The sequence below is a fragment of the Meleagris gallopavo genome, chromosome Z, assembly GCF_905368555.1.
Source record: "Meleagris gallopavo chromosome Z, MGAL_WU_HG_1.1, whole genome shotgun sequence".
NCBI classification, from domain to species: Eukaryota; Metazoa; Chordata; class Aves; order Galliformes; family Phasianidae; genus Meleagris; species Meleagris gallopavo.
In genome coordinates, this window is record NC_139435.1 from 9,780,904 (window position 1) to 9,804,585 (window position 23,682).

The following is a 23,682-nucleotide window of genomic DNA, read 5'->3' on the forward strand; positions in this document are numbered from 1 at the left end:
GTATTCTTGTGTTAAAAATTTATATATAAAAACCTGTCATGCACTCTGAATACCTGTATTAACTTTAATGTACAACATGCTACAAAGTGATCTTCTTCTAAAGAAAAAAAAAGATTAAATTCTTTCGAGCCAAGTATTAAAAGCATTCTTAAACCAAACATACACAGAAGGAATTCTCACAAAAAATCTGTTTCTCATCTGTCCAAAATTCTATTGGCTTCAGCTAAATTCAATCAATCAATACTCAAAGAATAAAATAAAATAAAATAAAATAAAATAAAATAAAATAAAATAAAATACCCTATCCAGTTATAAATTTTTCTTTAACTACAATCATCTGACAGTGGAGTACCACTGACTTAACTTTTTGAGCATCTGTCAACTGCTGATGGCCACAGTGCTTCAGGAGCAGAGAACAGTGATCTTTGCTCATTTACCAAGCAGAGGCCAAAAGTGGCTCACTACAAATCACACAGTAAGCAGCACAATCCAGAGGGAAAATAACGGAGCAACTAAAATGAATGGACTATGAGGGATTCGCACCTGTCCTACACCGTGCACCCAGAGCTCAAGGTACCAAACAACTCAAGGAAGAGCTGCAACAACTTTGCTCCATGACAACTAGCAAGTTATTCATGATATGCAGATTTCCTCATCCTTCTGCCCATAGTGAAAGCCTCTATGAATGTGGCATCACATGAGGCATTACACAAGAACAAAAGTGCTTCCACAATTTACTTCCAATTGCTATGACAACTCTGTTTATTTGGATTTAAAGATCATTTTGGGATGTTTATACAACAAGCAGCACAACATAACAAGGCAAATGGGAGAGGAAGAGCCAGCAAAATGCTCGTGTGGGTAACTTTTGTACAAATCAAGTAATGCTAAGAAAAAAGCAAGAGCCAACAGCTATAATGAAGAGTATGGGGAGATGAAGAACCAAACCAAAACAAACACTTCTTGCCATTTCCCTTTTTTAGCAGGAGCAGCAATCATCTTCGCAGCTCCAGTGCTGGGAAACTGGAGAGGGCTCTACAATCCTGTCCAGCTGCGATTGTGTGTCCCCATCTGCGTTTGAAAGTGGGATTTTAATTTGCGTCATCACCGCCTTGCATGTGCATTTCCAGGGCTTGCTGAAGACATGCTTATTAAATAAAGATGTCCTGCATTGTCAGGTAAAAATTGTGCTTCCGACTCGTAAATATCACCTGTTAAACAGCTTCATAGGACACTGCCTGTAGTCGCATGTTTAAAACCTCCATTTCCCTGCAAAGTTGGGCTAAAACAATGTAAGCACCACTCAGACCGTCACAAAAACTGCCACAGAATATAACTGGTACCCAGTCATCTAATTAAAGCCTGGGATGCTGCATTTGTTGGCCATCCCATAATCTCACAAAACACCTACAAGCACACACAAACTCCAGTAAAATGCAAGTTAAAAGCACACACAAAGACTTACTGTTGAGGACACAATCAGGGCAGGAGGTGATGGAGCAGAGGAGCTCATCAGTGACATCCCACAGCTGATCTCACCAGGCTGTCACTAACCCCAAGCACCACTGTGCCCAAACCCAACACAGATGCCAAGGGGGAGGCAGCTCTACCAACTTTCAGACTTACTTAAGATTCAGTCACTATGCAGCAACAACCTAGTATACAGTCCTGCCATGGTTTAGAAGAACTGAGAAATTGTCTTCAGATACAATAGACAACTGTTCAAAGCAAGACAGTGGAATCAAGAGAATAAGAACCTGCAGCCAATCTCAGGGATCTCCCAGCAGCTTGGGACATGGTCTGGCTCCACCAGGAGTTTCCAATGTCCAGCTGGCAGGCTCAGCACAGAGCAGATGTAGATACTGGGATGGGCTTTTCATAACACCTCCATTTTTGGGGTCAGCCTCAAGATGCACAGATCCAGGACATTCATTACATTAGAGTTTCTCGGGCTGTGTTTACACGAAGGTCACGTTCCTCCGCAGGACTGCCCCCAGTCCCCCCAGCTTCACATACTAGTTCTCCCACATAACTTCTCAGCAAAGCATGCTATTTGCACCAAACACATGGTTTTATTAATTCAAATGGGCTACACAAACAGAACAGCTCTATTCTCAGTTAAGGACCAATTTACCTGCAGATCTTCCAAAAAAACTGTTACCAGGAGAACTACTTTCAGTTAAGAACTCCGAGGACAAAAAGATTTTTATTCAGTTTTGATTTCAAGAGGGAATTGGTGGAGCAAAGACTAGCCAATTAGCTATTTGCCTTAGACACTGGTCACTACAGGCTTCTAGTTTAGTTTCAATTTCTTCACATTTCCAATGATGGATATCTATCGCACTCCTACTGGTGGCTTCTACCGCCTTGGAAGAGATGAAGAACTATTTTGCAAGCACACTAGATTGGGAACGCTGTGAGATGTCTGTGAGGTCCAGTCAGTGGTGAATGCACTCTCCTACACGCTTATTAGACAGGATTAAGACATGCAAAACACAGATGCCTGCATATATGTCCCACAGATACATCCTGCTCCTGTAAAGGACAGGACAGGGAAATGGGAGAAAAGAAGGAAGGGGAAAAAGAAGGGTCTCTTCAGGGGATCCTCTCACCCCTCAGCGGAGAAGAATGGACTCTGCATAATCTTCAAACAAGCCAACAAACATAAGCAGTTCCAAATTTGCAATTCCAGTTGCCCATGGGGACAGAGCGCACATACTGCTCTGTTCAGATCACACAATACGGAAGAGCCCAGAGAACCCAGAGGCATAAAGCCCAATCTCACAACTGCAAAGCCTTACTTACTCTTACTTACTTAACTACCAACACAAAACCAGTTTTGTTAGGACTTAATGGTGAGACATGTCATTCAGGCCAAAGACAAACATCTAAAAACAGCAGGGTGGGGATTTATTTTTTTATTTTTTTATTTTTTTATTTTTTTCCTGGAATTGAAGTCTGTAACAGCTTTTTTGACACAGAAAGATAAGTTTCCCCAGAAAGTAAGATGCACAGACGATCTTCAAAACTAAGATGACAGCTACAGGTGCATAAGAAACACCATTACCTTCCTAAACTTCCTAAGTGTCTTTTGGGGATACTTAGTCAGACATGGAGCAGCTATAAATCACAGCAGACCCCTTCTAAGGGAAGCAACACTCCAATGAATCACCCCAACAGTTTTGAGCACAGTGTATTTAGTTTCATTACCATCCCTGCAGAAACTGGTTAGTTAATCTCATTTAACCCTCTGTGCCAACATTTGTATAGTTTCCATTGCTGCACTGGAATCTGCAGATAACATGACCTGGCTCGGTGCTCCTGGGATCAATTACCATTTCACACACCAGTGTTTCTTTACCAAGCCATGAATGTCCTCCAGTCTATCATAACTTCAGTCCTGTGCTTCAAGAGTCTGATCTTTGAAAATTTGCTACTTGGCAAGATTTACTGCAACAAAGGAAGATCGTCCCACTCGCACTCCCTGCCACTGCAGTGGCCACTCGATGGTTTAAGTGACGTGATTAAAAAAAAGAGATGGTAATTGTGCAGTAGCTGGTCTGTCAGCTCTCTTTGAAAATAATGAGCTCTCTTCCTCCTTACGTTCACCACAATATATCTTTAGAAAAGTCTTATAGAGATTAATGCTCAATTGCTGTAAATGAGCTTAGCTTTTTTTATTCTAAGAGAGGATCTGGCACCAAAATCCTGATAAGCCATTGCTCCAGCATCCCTATTAGAAGAAAATCCTGTACTGGAGTTAAGACAGAACTTTGGCCTTATGTCTTGCCTGTAAATTCAGTGACAGAGATTTGGCATACTTTCTATCAACAAGCCAGGCCTAAGTGTGTACTTTAAATTAAGCTAAGATGCAAGACAGCAAACACTATAAATCTTAACATGATAAGACAAATTCAGTGTTTCCGCTGCTCATCTTCACCTTTGCTGCCTCTTCCCCGTGCGTTCCAATGGGAACATTAACCTCACCCTCTCTCAGGCTGAGTACCATGGGAAGCTCATTCATGGCAATGTCAGCATTTGAAATGCTGGATCCGTGAGCAGCAGCTCTGCAGCAGACCCACCTGGGTCCCTGCAGCACCCCAGGTAGTGGAGAAGTGAACTATGTCACAAGGAAGAAGTCTCAGGAAGAACATCATGTTCCTAAAAACCACTGTGATTTCAGGCATCTGTTTTGAAACTGCAAGTGCTGTGAAGTGACAACATGTGAGCCACAACCACATGTTAAAAGAGTTTGTTTTATATCACGGGGTCACAATAAGAGCCCATTATAACTCTGGTTAACATTCCCAGGCTGGTATGCAGCGATGCAGCCCACACAACGCCTCAGCTGTGGTAACGAGGTCTTGAAAGGTCTTTCTGCAAGGTCTCTCGCAGACTGGTGCAATCCTCCCCACCAGCCTTTCCTCTTCTCATCACCATTTACGCCCCAGCTGCATCCAGGCGGCAGGACAAAATCTGGCTCACTGCTTGGGAAGGATTTTTTGCACGAGCTTCACGGTTCAGCAGATCTAAGGCTGCGTGGCTCAAAGCTTCTTATGCTGGCCACCCAGTGTACAAGTGTTCCCTTAAATAACCCCTGCTAGAACTGGGGCTTCCACAACTTCATGGGAAGTATTTGGATCTCAAACAGAATATTTTCTTAAGTAAGCTGTAAAAGGACTACACCACACAATTTAAATGGGTTGGTTTTTATGGATGCAAGAGCCAAAAAATAAATAACTAAATAAATCTGGCACTAAAACCCATTAAATAATAACCCACACAATAATATGGCTGCTCTGTGACTTCGACAGAGATTCCATGAATCCAACCCTGGCACCCCACTCAGCGAAGATGCGCAGATGAGCAAAAGGAAGCAGATGCCAGACATGAAGGAAAATCCTGCCTTCAGATCATTCTTTAAGAGGAAAAAAAAATAATCAGTTGAATCAGTTGAAGACAGACTCCTTCTCCACACATTAATACAAGTGTCCCTTCAAGTACTCACACTGAGAGCAAATTGTCACACATGATTTTTACGGCTGAACAGCAAATGCTGTTCATTTTCAAATCAGCGTAGCCCGGGCCCTCACTGCTTCAGCTGAATATCTTGCAGATGCCACTGAATTTCTAATCTCCCACAGAGCTATCAGGATAGGCTTGTTTGCTCACTCTACTTGCTAAAATTCTCCAGGTAAGCTTTAAAGCTACTGAACAAAGGCAATATAGCAGTTGAGAACCGATATGGAGTATTCAGTGGCCTTCCTCAAACACTGATTTAAGTGATCATCGTACACGAACGGCCTTTTCTCCCAGACACACACATGTACGTTCCTGAAATGTATAAAGCTAATGCCCTAGATCTGTCACAGTCTCCATTAATAATTCAGATTATTGGCCATTTTACGCACATACAATGAATGCTTCCAAAATTAGCTTTTTCTTCTTCTTTTTTTTTTTTTTTTTTTTTTCCCTCTTTTTCCTCTAAATGACCCATTTGGTGCATTTGCTATTTGTAGAAAAAGCTGTATGCTTACGCAAAGCTCTAGGAGACCATGGAGCACCTCTCCCAGCTGGAACTGTGCTTGGATGAGGCCCACAGAGATTATCTATTCTGGTCTTTTGGCACTAGCAGCTGAGCAGTGGACACACAAAGATTTTTAAGACCATTTCTGCCAGGGAGCACACTCCGATAAGCAAGTGAGACAGTGACAATACTATTTCAGTAATGTCTGCAGCGTTGAATGCTGACAGAGTTGATAGTTTTCAGCTCTGGTCAATTCCTACAACTAGTAAGAGTATAAACAAGAATTGCCATCTTCACTTTACATTGAAATCACCAGCTTCATATATCTGTAATTTCAGTAATTTTTTTGAAATGAAGAAAAACCTTCTCTAGGAACTGTTAAACACTGATAACAGACCAGAATACAGAGCCATTTTCCACACACCAAGAAGAAATATTTACCATCACGGCTCATGCATTGCACATGCAAGCTCCCTGCACATGCAGAGCTTGCCTGCAGCCCAGATCTGCAGTCCATCCTGTTTACCACTTAGGACACACATTGGAGCCAAACCAAGCTCCACCTCCCAGAATCCAGAAGAAAAGCAGCTTGTGCAGATGTTGAAATTCTGGTGAGAAAGACAAATGATAAACAAATTTCCTAAAAGATGTGCCTTGGGACAGTGTTATCCAACAATTTCACTAATTCCCTTGGTAGGGAAAGTAGGAGAGTGCAAATGGAATCTGCAGAAAACAGACTGCTGGGAAAGTTGTCAACTCAAGAGGATGCACAGAAGTTTATTCAGAACATCTGAGGACTAAAACAACTGACGGAAGGCGCAGCTTAAGATCAAGCCAAATGTAGTCATGCACTCTGGGATTAAAGAAATATGTTCTGCAGCTCTGGAGCTCAACAACCATTGGAAATGACATAGAAAGACTTGGGTGCTCATGGTGAGACCATAAAAAAGCCACATGTTGCCTGAGGTCTCAGTGAGGCACAGGAAAACAGACAAGACACTAGTAAGATATTAGCTAGAACAATGTGATTTCAGGTTACTGAGTTCAGGAAAGGTTAAGTGAAAGTGAAATAGGGCAAGAAAAGTTCAATAAAATAACCTCCCTCATAAGAAAAAAAGACAAAATGAAATTGGCTTTGATATTGGAGGAAAAGGAAGGCTCCCTCTGGATGAGAAAGGGAAAGATAAGGGTAAACCAGCCACAAAGAGGTTTAGGCTGGAATTTGAAAAAAGGCTTGTGTTCATCAAAATAATGCATGTTGAGAAGAGCTTGCCAAAAGGAAAAATAAGGCAGGAGGTTGATTGCTCAGTGCAAGAAAACTGAATGAGATAGCCCAAATCAAGGCCAGCCCAGGATGTCCAAAGCCAATGCTGGTAACAGAGGTCCTCATCACATATAGTCCACAAACCCACTGACCAAGGTGTGTGAGCTGCACTGCTACCCCAAGACCTGCTAGACCATCCTTCACCTGCAGCCAGGTCTTGTGCCATCACTGGAGGGGCATGATGCTGAAGATGTACAGAGAGCTGAGATACACGCTATTGACATACATCAAAAGCTGTTTTACATATGGACTGGTTTCCTGAGTTAGTGCACAGTGAAAAAGGGAAGACATTTCCTCAGAAAACGTAAGGTTTGCTCTAACCAAGTCATAGGAGCAGAGGCTGGTGAAGAGCATGTCAGTTGACTTGACGTGGTCAGGGACAGAAGAAAAACTTTGCTAAAAGCAAGGAGATACATGAGGCTTTGGAGGGAAGAGATGAGATGGCCACTGCTGAAGGCTTCAGAAATCAGCACTGTGACAGCAAGCAATTAATTATCACAGCTGAATTCCCTCACTATTACACAGTATTACCCAATAAAATTAACAGTGCAAGCAGGTGCAAAGGGCCATTTACAATCTTGCTCTTCCAAATTAAACTCTGTTCCAACAGAAAAACATGAAGTTAAAAAGGTGAAGAAGGGAGAGGAGTGGGAAAACATAGAAGCTAATTAATGTCAATCACTCTAAGAACCCATGACTGATGCTTTTGACACAACTATTCAAGACAGATCCTCTGCAGACATTCAAAGGAGCATGAGAAGGGTGCCAGAGTGCTGCATCAAAGTGGGATAAGCAGAGAGTCCCTGCATATCTACACAATGCAAAAATATTCTGCTCATGTATTTATACAAACTGCTCTGAAAGTAATGCTTCCTATTTATTTCCATGGAAACTACAACAGATACAAAGAGCACAGTAACACTATTTGATAGAGCAAATTCTCACCTACATATCACTGTTTTTCAACACAGTCACCACCATTACCTACATATTTTCATTAGCAATGAACAAGAGCTGGCATGCCACAAACAGAAGTCTGCACCAGTGGAGATGATCCACTGTTCCACAACTGCTATGATGGTTTCACTGCTAAAGCATACCACTCACCACCTCACCGTGTTCACAGAATCACAGGGGTTGGAAGGGACTTCAAGAGACTATAAAGTCCAACCCCACTGCTAACGCAGGCACCTACAATAGGTTACACAGGTAGACATCCAGACAAGTCTTGAATATTTCCATAGAAGGAGACTCCACAGCTTCTCTGGGCAGCCTGTTCCAGTGCTGTCACCCTTACTGTAAAAAAGTTCTTCCATATGGAACTCCCTATATTCATGTTTTAGGGCATTACTCCTTGTCTTATCACTACGTACCACCAAGAACAGCTGCATCCATTTGCCTCCCACCTCCCTTTAGTTCTCATTCCACCTCACCATCCACTCAGTGGCCTCTTAGTGGCCTTCCCCATTTTCTTACTCTTAGAGATACACCAATCTTGAGCTTGGAAGAAGTGATGTTTAAGCACAAAACAGCTCTCATGGGCACCCTTATCTTCTAACATTCTAGCCTATGGAACACTTCCAAGTAGGTCTTTGAAGAAGTCGAAGTTGGCTCTCCCAAAGTCTAGGGTATCAGTTCTACTTACTGCTTTGATTGTTCCACATGAGATCTTGAACTCCATCATCTTGTGGTCACTGCATCTCAAGGTTCCCCCAGCCACCATATCCCTGACCAGCCCTTCCTTGTTATTAAAAACAAGCCCTCCTTGTCGGCTCCTCCACCACCTACATCAGAAAGTTGTCATAAATGCATTACAGGAACCAAACCTTCTGTGCCTGGCCATATTGCTTATCCAACAGATATCAGATGGCTAAAGTCCCCCAAGAGAATCATTGCTGGAGATCACATGGCTACTTCCAGCTATTTGTAAAAGGCCTCATCCACTTCCTCCCTCTGATCAAGTGGACTGCAGTATACACCCACAACAGTCACCTATGGTAGCCTGCTCCTTAATTCTTACCCACATCCCTGATTGCTCTCCATAAAAGTTCAGGCAGCACTGATGAATGTCAGTGGATGCCATTTTTTCTGCACAGACAAATCAAGTGAAGTATCTTTGTTTCATCTGCACCTTCATGTCAGATGCCATTTGTCAGACTGTCCCTCAGCTGCTATCTGTCACACGGTAAATGGAACATAACAGAATTCCAGTCGGAAGGTTCAATCTCTACTGCCAACATCCAATACCAACATCCACCTCAGATGTCATAGGCCAATATATGGAAATAGGAGGCATTACTTTTCAGAGCAGTCCTTGTACATACAAATGCCATTCCAAATGATGGAGGAGAGAACCTATGGATGTTTATACCTTCAGAACAATCTCATCAGTGCAGGCTTAAATTGCCTCTGTGGGAGAATAAGTAGAAATTCCAAAACAGAATCCAAAAGACTTGCATGCACAACTGCTGCTAATAACCACATGCATGCAACAGAATACTGCCCCAACATGCTTTTCTTCCAGACCAGTCTTCTCATCTGATTTAGAAAAGATAAGCCATAAACAGCACTACCAACTCATTCTAGGTTTTCTTTTCCCACAAGCAGTTATTTTGTTCAGAGCAAGGTACAGTTTTGGGAGTAGCCTTCACTTCCATCAAGCTTCAAACCTATTATCAGAATGTACAGTATTCACCAGTCATGGTGAGGCTTCAACTCTCTGGTCACAAGGAAAAAAGGGGCCACTAGACAAAAGATTATAGAAAGACAAATGCTCAGTTTCCCTTCACTCTTTGACCACAATCTGTTGCTGTCATTTGGCTGCAAAGTTGGGACTAAAACACCTGACACCCTCTTCAGTGGGCAGATCTCAGACTTCACTGCAACACAAAAGACAGATGCTTCCTATCTTAACTAAGCACAGCCAGGAGACTTTGATCAGCAGTGGTATTGCATAGAGGAAACTGTTCCTGTATTATGGCTCTTGAGATCTGCATTAAAAGCAGTTGTAAAAAGTGTCTTTAAAAATACCAGCATGAGTTCTCACATCCCCAGAGTGCTCTCTTCCAATTCACCTACAAAGCAAACAACTGCCTCTGGCCGACAATCATGTTTGTTTTTAAAGGGCAGCTAAGCTCATGGAAGACAATACAACACATATTTTCCCATGTTCCTCCAGGAGTGTCCTGGTTGCTCAACCAGCTGCTGCACTTTGCAGGCAGCTGGACTCTCTTAAATTTTAGTTTTAATGGTGAAACTAAGTTTTCAGCCATGAACCAGATTTCTGCATCTCTAGCAGCTGTTTCCGGAAGGCTGCTCAAGTACTGCAGCTCAGTGGAGGCCTCTTTAGAAGTCTCTCCCCTGGAGGATAACCTCAGAAACCATTTTGGCTTGTCTCAACCTCTGCTTTAGAAGCTGTACTGGAAGGCACTCCATGGTTTTTAAGTAAAGGCAACACTTTAAAAGGATTGCAGCAGCTGGACTTTAGACACGAAACGCTGTCTGCCTTTATCCGCAGTTCAAAACACAGCCCACAGCCAGGAGAGAACGGTCACATTCCAGCAAAATGGTGTAAATCATAAATAATTTCACTGAAGTCCAGCTGGAGAATGCAGTCTAAAGAGAGGTCTCCCTTTGAAGCCCCACAACTCCTGAGCTCCACTGGAAGGCCCCAGTGTCACCTTCGGCAGCCAGAAGACATTGCCATACGGACACACGTACACTTCCCTGTAACACATAAACACTGGGGTCTAAGCCCACACTGTAGTTTCTTTACCACTCCTTAAACTCCTGCAAAACAGAAGTTAGGTCTTCACTATGTCTCTGCATTTGACAGAAGAAGAGGAGCTTCCCACCTCCAGCTCAAATTGAGGACACCAGCTACAGCCAAAGCTACCAGCAGAGACTGTGCAGAGCTGAGAGCTTCCCTGCATGGACCAGACATACAGTTCTTCCCCTGAGGATCTGGCTTTGATTCAATTCAGCACCTGCTATTCCTCCCTTCAGCGACTCAGCCAGCCAGCAAGACCAGAAAGCTTTCATTACGTCAGAGGTGTCACTTAAGCAGGAGCAGAGCGTTAACACAATTGCGTTGAGCGAACAAACTCAATCTCCCTATCTCGGCTCATTTCCCCTTCCAGCAGGCACTTCACAAAGATTTTCTTTCTCTGCCACTTGCAGAAGCATCCCTTCCCCAGAGAAGCATTTCTCTATCCCATCCACAAGTACTTTCTCACTCTTACCGTCCTCAGTCTGCTCTTCAAACGCCAGCGTGGGTAAGATCCATTAAGTCTTCAAAAAACTCCTGCGTCACTGCTGAGTCTTACTAAGTAGGTGGTGCCTGGTGGCTCTTACCACTACCACTTTACTTTTTTGTCCATTATTTCATGAACAACATGAAAAAACTGAGGTGATTCCACGCACAATGCATTTCTATACCCTTCACAGCTTTATTTCCTTGAGATTTATTAGGAATAACCTCTCTTTACTGAGGAAAGCAACTTTCCCCGATTTCTTATCAGTCGGCTTATCACCCCCCCAAGCAACAGAAGCAGTTTACACTGCAGATGCCACCTCACAAACAGAAGTCAACAAACAAACCCTTTCTATATCCAAACTGAAAAGGCATGAGTATGAACTCAGCAATCACACATCTCCAGGTCATGGGTCAAGACTCATGGACTCAAGAAGCCACTTTAATTAAATATTTTCTCATTTAAGAATCTGGGAAAGAGCCATAAGCTCTGGCCAGTCAGACAACTATACAGCACAAGCCAAGTAGTCAGCAACGGTCATTCTGTATCTGAAAGATTACCTCTCAGCAAATTATTTACATCTTGTGCTCATTCTTATTTTAAACATTTCCTTTAAAAGTTGTTTCCTACAAGCCTGTGTTTAAGGATCTCTGTAACTTCTTGTTTTATCTGCCTCATCCCCTCTCCATTCTGCTCTTTCAGCTTTGACCTAGAAGAGCACAAGAGTTGTGACTGGATCAGTCCACCTCGCAAAACATCCTGTCCCTAAAAGAGGAAGGTCAGTGTTCAAAGACATAGGGACAAAATCCTTTCCTGTACAGTGCTCTCGACAAACTGCAAGATCATCTGGTAACAACCAGTCTGACCCCACTAATGCACTCCTAAACTGTTCTGGATTGTGGACAAGAACTTGAAAATATATTTCCTTCCTGCCCAGTAGGGTGAGATTCCTGCTTCTACCCATAACTCCTGTGTCAGCAACATCAGCGCTGCCCTGCTCCTTTCCCTGTTCAACAGCAGCTGCAGGGATTTACAGATACATTCCCTGTGTATTTTGTACATTCAGTAGTACTTGGAAGTCACACAGCAGTTTGCTGAGACAAAAGGTCAAATTCTGCAAGTTACTGCAAATCTTCAGCACCAGCAGAGTTCATCCAGAGTCAAGAACTTCTCCAGACTGTAGGAAACACTTAGGATGCCGTGGGACAAATCAAGCGAATCATGCCAACGTGAACCACAGCCCCAAGAAAGCAATGCTAGTAGCTACACAAACAGCTGTACCCTTGCAGTGGCCTTGAACTTCTCTCTCAAAGCATTGGAATGAGACTTAGTCCCTCTTCTGTTGTTAGGAGCTCAGAAATCTCTGAAGCACTCAATGGATGTAACGTGTCTCAGAGTCAGTGCACCTGGCCATCCCACTCCAGTGGAGGGCTCAGAAAATACATCCATTCTGCCTGTGAGGGCCTAAGAGCAACAAGGCACTTCTATAGGGGTCTAGGAGCAACAAGGCCACTTCTGATGTTCTGTATGAGTTACATGGATTTACACTGCTCCAGCTAGCCTGGCTCCAATATAATCCGTGGTGCAGCAGCCACTTTCCCAGAGTCAGAAATGCCAGAGATACGCTTCTGGGACACAAAATAGAGCACATCTGGGTCATTAAGAAGTGTTTCCACAAATCCCAGTTCCCTATGCCTCCAAAACAGAACTCTGACCAGGATCAGCTTTTGGCTGAAGTGACAGGTGATGCCAGTCACTGATCACTCAGTATTTATGGAGCATGCTGCACAAATGGTTAATGCTTTCCTTGAATTTGAGGTTAAGCTCTCACTCATTCTAGCCTACAATGGAATTCCACGGTGTATTTTAACTGAAGGCATAATGCCTCATTAGCAGTCTCAAGGTGCTACAGGTCCTTAGACCAGCAAAACACTCAGTGCATTTACTCTAGAACTGGCGGCACTCCTACGACAAGCAAAATGATTATCTTTATGGTCCCTTCCAAGCCAAGCCAAACTATAATTCCATGACCAGGCTGAGCAGAGATACCACATCCTGCGTCCAGGCTGAGCACCACACCAGTGGTAACCTGGGCTTTGTGGCAAGCCTCTGTCAGAGCCTCGGTTATCATGAGACAAGGTCTGCAGGGTGAGGGAAGGACTGGGAAAAGGGACAGGACTATCAGCCTACAAGCGTATGCCTACATGAGCATTTCTATGAACACACAGCATTTTCAGATGACACAAACTTCCCTAAAGCCCTGACTATCAGTATCTTCATGAGGCTAGCTGCAAGCAGCTCCCCAGATATATCCTATGAAACATTCTCCAAGGGCTGCTGCCTTCCTGCTGTTCTTGAGAACATGCAGTACCCACTGAAGCATCCACTTCTACCCACACGTGTAAATGGGCTACCACTTCAAGTTCTCTGTGATCACAGCTCTTCCAGGACTGTGGACTGTGCCTTAAATTAACTCACAAAACAAACCAGAAAGAAAGAACACAATTTGACAGTTTTATCCCAGGGCTAAAAGGAAGAGAATTAAAAAAAAGAGGAGAGGAAAAAAAAAGAAAAAAAAAGCCCAAACCAGCCAACAACTCTTTACGCCAAATGAGTAATTTTATTAAGGAAATAACATCTGAACAAGACATGCTGCACACACAAGTTCTGCAGCTGTAACCTCTCGTAGTTGATATTTCTCTTGGTGGTACATAAGGCAGAAAATAATTCAGCTCAGCCCCGAAGGGCTTGTGGTGGCTCTGCGGTCATAGCAGGCACAAAGCATGGTAAGATGCTAAAAGCAGCCCTTGTAAGATGTATCATCTGCTCAGAAGCTTCCTTTTTCTCCCTCTGCAGAGAACTACAGACCAGATAGGCTTTCAGAGACATGCCAGAGTTCAGCCTCAAGGGAGAGGTTCCAGATGACCAGAGAGCAGCCCTGGGCCACCACAGCCCTCCAGAGGCTGTCCTCTTCCCAAGGACAATGCCAGTGGCAAACTGCATGCAAGGAGGAAATTCTCTGCATGTACACAGGGGAAACTGCCCCATGGCAGACAGTTCAAGTGTCCATAGTTAAAACTACAGCCAATACAACAGCTTCACACCCATCACTTGGAGAAAATTCCATGATGTTTCCATTCTTTTGGATTCAAAGAAGGGGACTGCATCATACAAATAAAAAACAAAAGGTACCAACTGCACCACACCATGCTTCTCTGTCAGTTTTTACCCGAAGCCCATGTGCTTTATAAAACAATAATGAAGTGCTAAACAGCAATGAGATACACCAGGCTACCTAGCATTTGCTGAAATACACATGACATTTATATAGAAACAAAAGGCATCTGTGGCATTTTACATACCTGAAAACTTCAGAAAGTTAGACCTTGTGCTCTGCTCCCCACAGTCACAGCACAAGGACTACTGATCAGATTCAGAACATTCTCTTTCCCTCTGGAGACTGATGGTTAGATGCAGAAGTCAGAGGGAAGTCAGGTACTCTGGCTCCAGAATCGGGGTTAATGCTCTTTACTTCATGCCTTTTGCATGTGAAGAAAGTGATTTTCCACTAAAGACTGGGGATGAGATCCTCCTCAAAGGAAGAATTCCCTCTGCTCAAGCTTAAAGTCCATACATAGTCGTACATCTGCTAAATCACAGTGAGATCCTTCTGTACTGACACAGGTTTTCTATTTCAAGAGGATTAATAATGTGCAGGCAACATACTTTCCTGACTATGCAGAAAAATTAGGATACATAGGATATATCTTTAACACATTTCCACCTAATCTCATGCACAGAGACACATCATGCTAGATGAGTAACCCTTCCGGCATAGCCATGTGAGGAATGCAATACTAAACTATGATTTTCTAAATACCATGACAATATTTAGTCACTATGTCAAAAATCATTCCAAGATTTCAGAAAAGGTAACACAACAGACACAAGCTCTCTCCCCATGAAAAAGCTGGAGGCACACTGCTGCAATAGATATGCAGGTCAATGACGTGAGGAAATGCATTCACCACCTTTCTTACCCAAGTTTTACCAAAACCTGGACAATAATGCTTTCAGATGCAAGAAACAGCTGCATATCTCATGAAGCACCTCTAAGAAAAGTTCAGATAACACCTACCCGAGCCAGCAAACACCGGCTTATCATCTTATTCAACAGTTGACAATATTTTGGAATTAAAAATGTAGGATACATACACATTTCTAACAGATGTGCTGCCCGGAGGTGTCAGAAGCGTTGTCAGGACAGAGAGGAATCAGTCTTTCTCACCAGAGCTGCTGCTGGTTGAGGTATTACCGCTCACTATTTCTGAGCAGCACGGGGTTCAGACAGCAGACACATTAATAAAACCAACAGTTGTGTGAGCAGAGTGGCACACACACGCAGAGCAGGCTGTTGTGCAACACAACACTTCGACACTTCCCATCTGCACTCCATTTCAAAGCATATTTTACTTGTTAGCTTCATTTTGAAGGTCCTCCCCAGTTGGGCTGCAAGAGAGGATCCTGTCAAAATGCAGAGCTGAGCAGAAGCATTGAGTCTGTATCTCCATAAAGTAAATGTGAAGTAGGAATGAAGTATGCCTATGCCCTACATGCACAGAACCCACTAAACACCAACAGACGTTTTTTTGCTAGAGGATCAGGAGATATTTAGAGTGCAGGATGGCTGTGGCACACGAACGCCACCAAAAGCTCTCCTAAACGAAAGCAAGAATCATGCTGGATTTAGGAAGCGATCATTCAGCTCTATTTTCTGCATCCAATTGAAAGACAATATATTTCCCTTACGAAAAGCCTCCAGTACGAAAGCTTGCCAAAGGAAGCTCCTCTGCAAAGCTTTCAGCAACGCTTTCATTTAAAAAATCCAGTCCTCACACGTCCCACGGGAAAGCGTTCCGTGCCTTGAGTTGCGGAGGTTATCCTCAATGGCACTGCCCGGCGCGCTGGGACACAGACCTGTCCCCTCGGCAACGCGAGCCCTGAACGAAAGTTTCTGCCCAGCGCCGAGCCCGGAGCCCCGAGTGCCGACCTCCCCAGCACCCCCCCGCCGGCCCCCCGCGCCCCGTATCCCCGGAGCCTCCCGTGAGCTCTGGCCGCCGGGCTCCGCACACCTCTCCGCGCCTCCGCCGGGCTCCGCGTCTCGGCAGCGGCCGTCCCCCGCCGCCCGCGGCTCCGCTTCATCACCTGCTGCCGAGCCGCCGCGCTGCTACCGCCGAGCCGCCGCGCTGCTACCGCCGAGCCGCCGCGCTGCTACCGCCGAGCCGCCGCGCTGCTACCGCCGAGCCGCCGCGCTGCTACCGCCGCGCTGCTACCGCCGCCGCCGCCTCCCTCCTCCCGGGCGCGGCTGCAGGGCTCCGCTCCGCGCCCCGCCCCGCGGCTCCGAGCTCCGCGTTCCCGCAGCCCCGAGCTCCCGCCGCCGGGAGTGCGCAGCGCCGGAGCTCCGACCCCCGCCCCGCAACCTCGGTTCTGCCCGCCCAGCTCCGAGCGCGGGGCTTCTCCTGCGGGAGCGGGTACGGCCGGAGCGGTGCTCGCACTCGCTCCGACCACACAGCGCTCCCGTGTACTTTCTCCCCTTCCGAGATGTTTCCACTCGGGGCATCCAAATTAAAATTCCCCATGCAGCTCACAGCGGTTGTTTTCTTCCGTGGAGTGCAGCTTGATGTGCCAAAGCCAAGCACCTTCATTGCAAGCTGTGGTTTAACATCACGGGGACATTTTTCAGGTGTGTGGCTGTCCCAAGAGCAGTCATCTGGTACCCAGTACTGTGTCTTTTCACTCATAAAGGCTAAACTATACAATTACCTATGCAGTGAGCAGTCTGTAATCAAGACAAGGATGAAACACTTCCACCGAGTCCCACGCTGTGTTCCAGCAGCCCTCTAACTGCTCCGCTTTGTTCAGAAGAGCCCTGTCTCTCCCATACAATACTACCCTATGCAGAAATCACCATCCCGCTTGTTTTTCAGGATTTTCAGCATGATTCTCAGCCTTCCAGGTGTTGAGATGGTGGCAGAAGAGACTCTCAGCTTTATTTCTTGGAGCGAAAGGCAGAGGGTGGTGTCAGTGCCCCTGCTCCCAGAGAGCACAGGTCGTTAATTAGGAGTCAAAGAGGAATGCCCCAATAGTTAACATACATAGAGCCAACCTCAGGGGAAACTTTCCATCTTCAGGATTTGCCTCTTTCTGGGGCTCAACGCTGCGAACCCAGAAATGCCTCTCTTCCAGCCGTGATTCATGGCCTGACATCCCCTGAGAAAAAACCTCACCAGCCCTTTCATTTAAAAGGCAGAGAAGAGCTCAGATGCTGAGCACAGCGAGGAGGCTGCAGTGCTCCATCAAGCAGGACGTGCAAAAGTGAATGCAAAATTCAGGGAGAAGAAGTTGTCCTGAGTCCCTGCCCTAAAACCGGTTTCTGTGTCATCCCCATGACCTGGTTAACATGATACAAAAAGCTGTGCAGCAGGATTCACACCCCAGGGTGCCTCCTTTTGTCTCCCTTACTGTTTAATAGTCATATACAGAGAAGAGACATCAGGGGTAATCGCATGCAATCTTCTGAGACTGCTGGATGTGGGACAAAGACAGAGACAAGCGACTCTGGCCCAGGCAAGGCCAAAGTGCTCTGTATGGACACACAGTCCAGCACTTAGGCATCAGGAAAGCCCCAAAACAGTGACCACTTCCCAGTCCAGTGGCAGCAGCACAAAGAGTTGATAGTTTCTATTTAGGAGCTCACATTCCATTGAAATTTAGGGGGATTTGGCCTCATCTCTTCCCAGCTCTTATTTTGGAGGATGTTGATAGCATTTTAGGCACACACATGCAGCTGTGCACTTCAAAGCAATCTGTTGTGATATAAGCCAAAACAGTATTGGAGTCATATGTTCTCTTACAGATAAAGCATCAATTTATAAACATGTACAGCAAGTCTATCCAACAGAAAAATGGCTTCATACATATGCAAACAACAAGAAATACTTAAAGCAGCTCATCAAATTCCTTTCTCATGGAGAAATTGGAGAAACTACGGCATGAAGACGCTGTTTCCCACTGCAGTCAGAAGAAAGATGCAGAACGATGAGTTTGGTGCTTAGCACATGAAGTTACAGTTGCATACCATGTCACTGCACAGGGAAAATGCCACTTGTCACCTCGGGGAGTGCTGCGATTTTTTGTTCTTTGTTTCTCATCTTCCTTGAGTATATAAGCTCTTGATTCACATTCAGGAAAGCAACAGTGAGCAAAAACCATCTTTAACATCCATTCAAGCTAACCATCACTGAGGTCGGCTCCAATAATGTGTTAATATCAGAAGTTAACAAGGAAGCAAGTGTGATGATTTCATCAGTCTAGTGTCTGCTCTGGAGCACCTAAAATCCCACTGTATTTAAATCCTATCCCAAATATCACCTTCAGGAGTATTTGTTCTTTACTACAGGCACAGACATTTCCTTTCTCCCGACACTGCAATGTGCTGGGCACCAGATGTCTGCCGCCCCTGACACAACACACATAAGGTCAATTACACGCTACATGTTCTCAAGATCTGAGATGTTTGTGGAGCTGATGGGTAGCAAAATGAATATACGTATTTACATGAAATTCCTTTGAGATCACAATAAGCATCTATCCAAGCATCTATCCAAGACCGCATATGACCCAGAACAAAAATACATTGTTCAATTTTTTTCCTAAAATAAAGCTACAAATTTCAGAATTCAGCCAGAAACCACAAAAAAAGACACAAAAGAGGGTTAAAACTGAATAGAAGACCAGCAAGACAAGAACTGCAAAGGCCACATTCTGCTCCCAGCTATGCCAGTGTAAATATAAAAATCACTCTGCTGACCTCCGTGCTTTGCTAGGTCGGCTCTATACGTCCAGGCACTGAGCTCCCCGAGTCTCTGCAAACACCAGCTTAAAAAAAAACATTTCTGCACCACACGTTGTTAACTACGTGATGAATGCCACAGAGAAAACTTTTCCCATAGTGTTTGCACATGAGAACAACAAAAGCCCCTTAAAGCCCCCCCAAAAATGTAAGTTTAATAGCTCTGACACACAATTACTATAAACAGCTCTTGAGAGCTAAGTGCCAGCCTCTCCCAGGGCTCTTGGAGGAGTTCCACTCTCATTCATTCCTGCTGGCTGCAAAACCACTAGTTTGTGGGGTCTTCAGAAAAAAATGCCAATGACCAAAAGAATTCCAATCAGCTTCAGGTTGGGTTGAAAATGCCAGAGAGCTTAATCTGCGGTGGGTTTCTAAATGCAAATTGCAGATAGGCCCTTGCAAGAGCTATGCTACTAAACACTCACTTATTCCTCCCACCATACAAACAGTAGGAAATGAGATGTTTTCCAGTCATTTCTTTGGGAGATCTGAAGTCTTGTCCCTGTGAGCCAAGAAGTTCTCCAGTTGTACTCCTCAGTTACACAGACTATAACAGAGGTGTTTTCTCCTATGATAGAAGGACTGGTTTCTCAGGCAAAATATGAAAAGAAAATTGTAAGAAATAGAATTGAAAACTGTTGGAAAATCTAACATCACAATGTTACTAATAAATCAATTTATTTACAGTTATTATTTTTGTAGCACTCAAAATACAGCCTTAATTTGTAAGGCAAATATGGATATACTGCTCTTGTCCCAGAGAGCTTACACTGTAACTTGCTATATTAAAGCTAATTAATATTGAAAATATGAAAGTTCACTGGACTTCATAACAGAAATTTTATGGAAAATCTCTCTGCTAGGCTGTTTGTTTCAGTTTGCTGGAATGTTTCATTGGAGGATGAGGCCGCATTCACAGAGCACTCTCACTGCTGCCCTCAGGCTCTCTCCTAGAATACGTCTTCCAAATCACAGAATGGTAGGGGCTGGAAGGGACCTCTGCAGGTCCCCTAGTCCACCCTTCGCTAATGCAAGTTCACTCCCTAGAGTACACTGCACAGCAAAGTGTTCAGGAGGTCCTGAGCATCTCCATCAACCAGAGGAAGAGATATATGGACAGAGAGCTAGCTCTTCACGAACCTTTGTAGTGTTCGGAGACTGTTAGAGCTGACTTCATGCACCTGCAGTGTATTTATAGGTTGATCATTTAAAAAGTCAATTATATATGAAAAAATTCCCCACTTTAACAGGATGTTTCGTAAAAATCCCACGTGTGAGGCAAAGTATCCATATATTACTGCTCTGAAGTCATTTTTATTTACTTCTTTATGTGGTCATATAATTTATTTAGAAGTTACTACAAATCTACAGGGGATAAAACCTTCTTACATAGGCTCTTCTCTGACTCAGGTATGGACTTCACAACAGAGTAATACTCCTATCAATTAGTGCACAATAGAAGAGATAAATGACTATGCTGCTTCAATCTTCAAAACACAAAGCAGCAACTGAAGTATAAAACAGGAAGGCCTAATGGTACCACTGAAAGAGAAGGGAAAATGGCAATGCAGAAATCACACAGTTAAACCCATTTGCCTACCTGCTACTTCTAACATCTGCCACAGTTATTAAGTGACAAGAGTCACTGAGCTGTCTTTCATCTCTCAACCCTTATTTACCATTTGCACTGCTCTTAGCAGTGCCCTCTGTTTAATTCTTACTTCTGTTCACGTAATACATTCTCTTGTTTATAGGGCATGGCCCACGTTTGGACTCTACATACAATGTGTATTTGATCAAAGCAATCTGCAATTTTGTTTTCCGGGATGGAAACACTTATCTATGCTTGTTTTTAGCAAAGATAACTTGAGGGCCAAGTTTAGAATTGACATTACCCCTTCAGAACAGAAAAAGAGAAAGGCCAGGTTCTACCCTCCCTTGAATTCAAAGTCGACTTTGAAAAGCAAGACCTCCACTCGCTGCACAGAGCCAGACATCTTCTCCCAGATAATCTTTCAGGCATCAAAAGAAAAATATTTCACAATGATATATCTCAAATTATGTACTCACCCTTAGATCTCTATTTAAATTCCATTCTTTTCCCTCCCAAAGGTGATGCCAGTTTGCTCTTAACCTTTCTCCCTTATTACACAACTAACACAAACTTTTATCACAGAGTCTGAGACTGTTCTGTTTTTTTCTTACCAAGTTTGGTCCAAAGGTTAGCATTTCACAAAGTATCCTAAGGACATTTTCACTCCCAAGAAATATTCTGACAAGAAGATTATTTTTGACTCCGCTAAGCTCTGATGAGTGCAAAATGTGACACAGGGTGCTCAGCAGCATTGGGGAAAACACCAGTCAACAGGGTTTGCGTTCTTCGCAACCTGAACCCTTCAGCAAGACTCTGTGCACACAGTACACGATGTACATCTCATTAGAAACCCAAAAGATTGCCAGATAGGTGAAAAATGTGCTTAAAGCCTGCCAGCAGCTAACTAGAGACAGCAAGGTGCTGCCTGGGGTTGGGTGGGCTTTGCACATTCGGCCTCATACTTGCATTCCCATGGTGGAGATATGGCCAACAGAACACCAAGGATCTGGTGATGCTGAAGGCAGCCTGCTCCAGGATGGCAGCTCCAGGTTCTCTCCCTGGCAGTGTTGGAAGTGACAGGACAAGAAATGGGAACAAGACCACTCATGATCCTGTAATACATCCTAGAAAAATCATGAGAGAGATAAGAGGAAAGACGAGAGAGGGAAGGGCAAGAGGTTGGCTGCTAGGAGCACACGGGCACTAAAAAACACCCCCGCAGAAGCAATGCAAGCTCTGGCATGGCACATCTGCAGAGCAGCCAAGGGAGTATGTTGCCTCTCTGAAAACACCCAACATGGGTGTTTTGGCACTGCTTTCCCTGTCTGCATCCAGATAGTGGGGCTCAAGTAGCAGGCTTGGTTGCAGGAGCTCTCTGCTCAGGAGTTAACTCCCCATTTGTAAACAGACTGTTCCTGTTCATTAGGATTTCCTATCAAAGCAACATTACTCCCTTCTCCTCTTCTACAAACCAATGTAGGATACAACAGAGGCTGCCCCCTCCAGCAGCTCGTATCTCACTCTGGAGGCATTTTATATTACTTTTCCCAGTTCCTAAAACCAGGACCATAGACTGTTCCAAAAGTGGCTTTCATTTTACACTAGAATAATTTCCATTAATGCAGTAAGCTCTATATTTTGTGATATCCAAAGTGGAAGCCCACATCTTGTTTGCTTTTTAAACATCACCAGCCATCACACACTTTATCTTCACATACTTCCTAGCGCATGTCTGAATGTGCCATTCACCCACCACTTATTAATGTTTCAAGAGTCTTCCTTAAAACATACATGAGATTTAGAAAGGATTTTGCTCCAGAAGCCTTCTGACCATTCTGTGCAAGCAGAGGGCGTACTTCTATTTCACAAACTGGGTTTAATCTACAGAAACAAATGCTAAGTTTAAAATTTAAATGAAGCAATTTCTCCAGGGTGCAACTTTCAGGTTAATTTGCTGAAGGCTGAAGGAGGAGCAGGTGGCAAAAAGTGACTGAGATTGAAACCCTCAGCCTTTACAGTACATTTGCTTTTTCATCCCATTTTCTTCGTGATCTTAGTCCTCAGAACAGGTTCCCATCAAACCCCAGGAAAAGAATTCAGTAGGTACAACAGGAACAGCAGCACAAATCTCCGCTCATGTCCATGCCTGGAACTCCCACACCACAACAAGGACCTGTGGGCTGCAGAACTGCAGATTGTGAGATAAGTGGACTTAGGTGAAATGAGCACAAGAGGAAGGATGCTGCAGGTCAGAGCAGTGGAATGTCTCCAGTGCTGCCAGACTGCCTCACTACATCAACACGCAACTGTGAGTTTCATTACACAGCTATATTTAATTCTATTTTTCTCCTTCTTGCATGCTTATCTTGATATCAATAGTACTTCCTTCTCAGCTCAGTTGTTTCCCAAGGACCCTGTTTTAACTTGCAAGGACGTTCTCAACATAATGAAAACTGCATTGAACAAGAAATTGTTTTGTCACATTCTGCCAAATTCCTACTGGCTCCTTCTTCTCCTATAGGTCCACTCGTGGAGCCACCCTGCTGGGCGTTTGCACTGTTTCTGCTCTAAAAGATAACCTGGTGAGGGGAGGATACAGGAAGTTTCATAAAACTACATAACCTCTTGTTGAGGAGCACTCACTCCAAGCAGAAAGCTCAGGTAGGCTTGGCCTTGGAGCTTCTCACTTCCCATTGAACCTCAAATATCGTATCTGGAAATCAAACCTCAGCTGTGCACTGGCTGGAGCACCACAACAGAAACAAGATTTTTCTCAAAACCTGTACTCAGCACACAAAACAATGGCGTTTTGGCTTAGAGGCCTTGGAACAACAGGAGTTCAGTTTTTCCACTCTCTCATTATTCCAGCAAAATCCTTCAGGTAAATAGGCCTCACTTGTTTATGCTGATGCTTCACGGAGTCACTCAGGAAGTCTGAATAACACCTAAGTTCCTAGCCTGCCAGGTATCTCATAAGGTAGGGCTTGTTTATATTGCTCAAGCATATGTCTGAAGAAACAGATACTTCCAAGAATTTTACTTATTCTATAACCCTCCAGCAGGGCAGGTACC

General features: G+C 44.2%; 1 protein-coding gene across 5 annotated transcripts in view; it reads right to left on the reverse strand.

The window, feature by feature from the left end:
- The window catches only part of PDZD2 (PDZ domain containing 2), a 195,799-nt gene that overhangs the window by 99,438 nt on the left and 72,679 nt on the right, over window positions 1-23,682 (reverse strand). Inside the window, exon 1 of one of the 5 annotated variants that reach the window (XM_085213143.1) lies at window positions 16,310-16,598. The exons of 3 other annotated variants lie outside the window; for them this stretch is intronic. The gene's annotated coding sequence lies outside the window, so the exon portion shown is untranslated. Of the gene's footprint in view, window positions 1-16,236; window positions 16,599-23,682 lie in introns of those variants that run through there. One more of the 5 variants, XM_085213142.1, reaches the window with a different exon arrangement.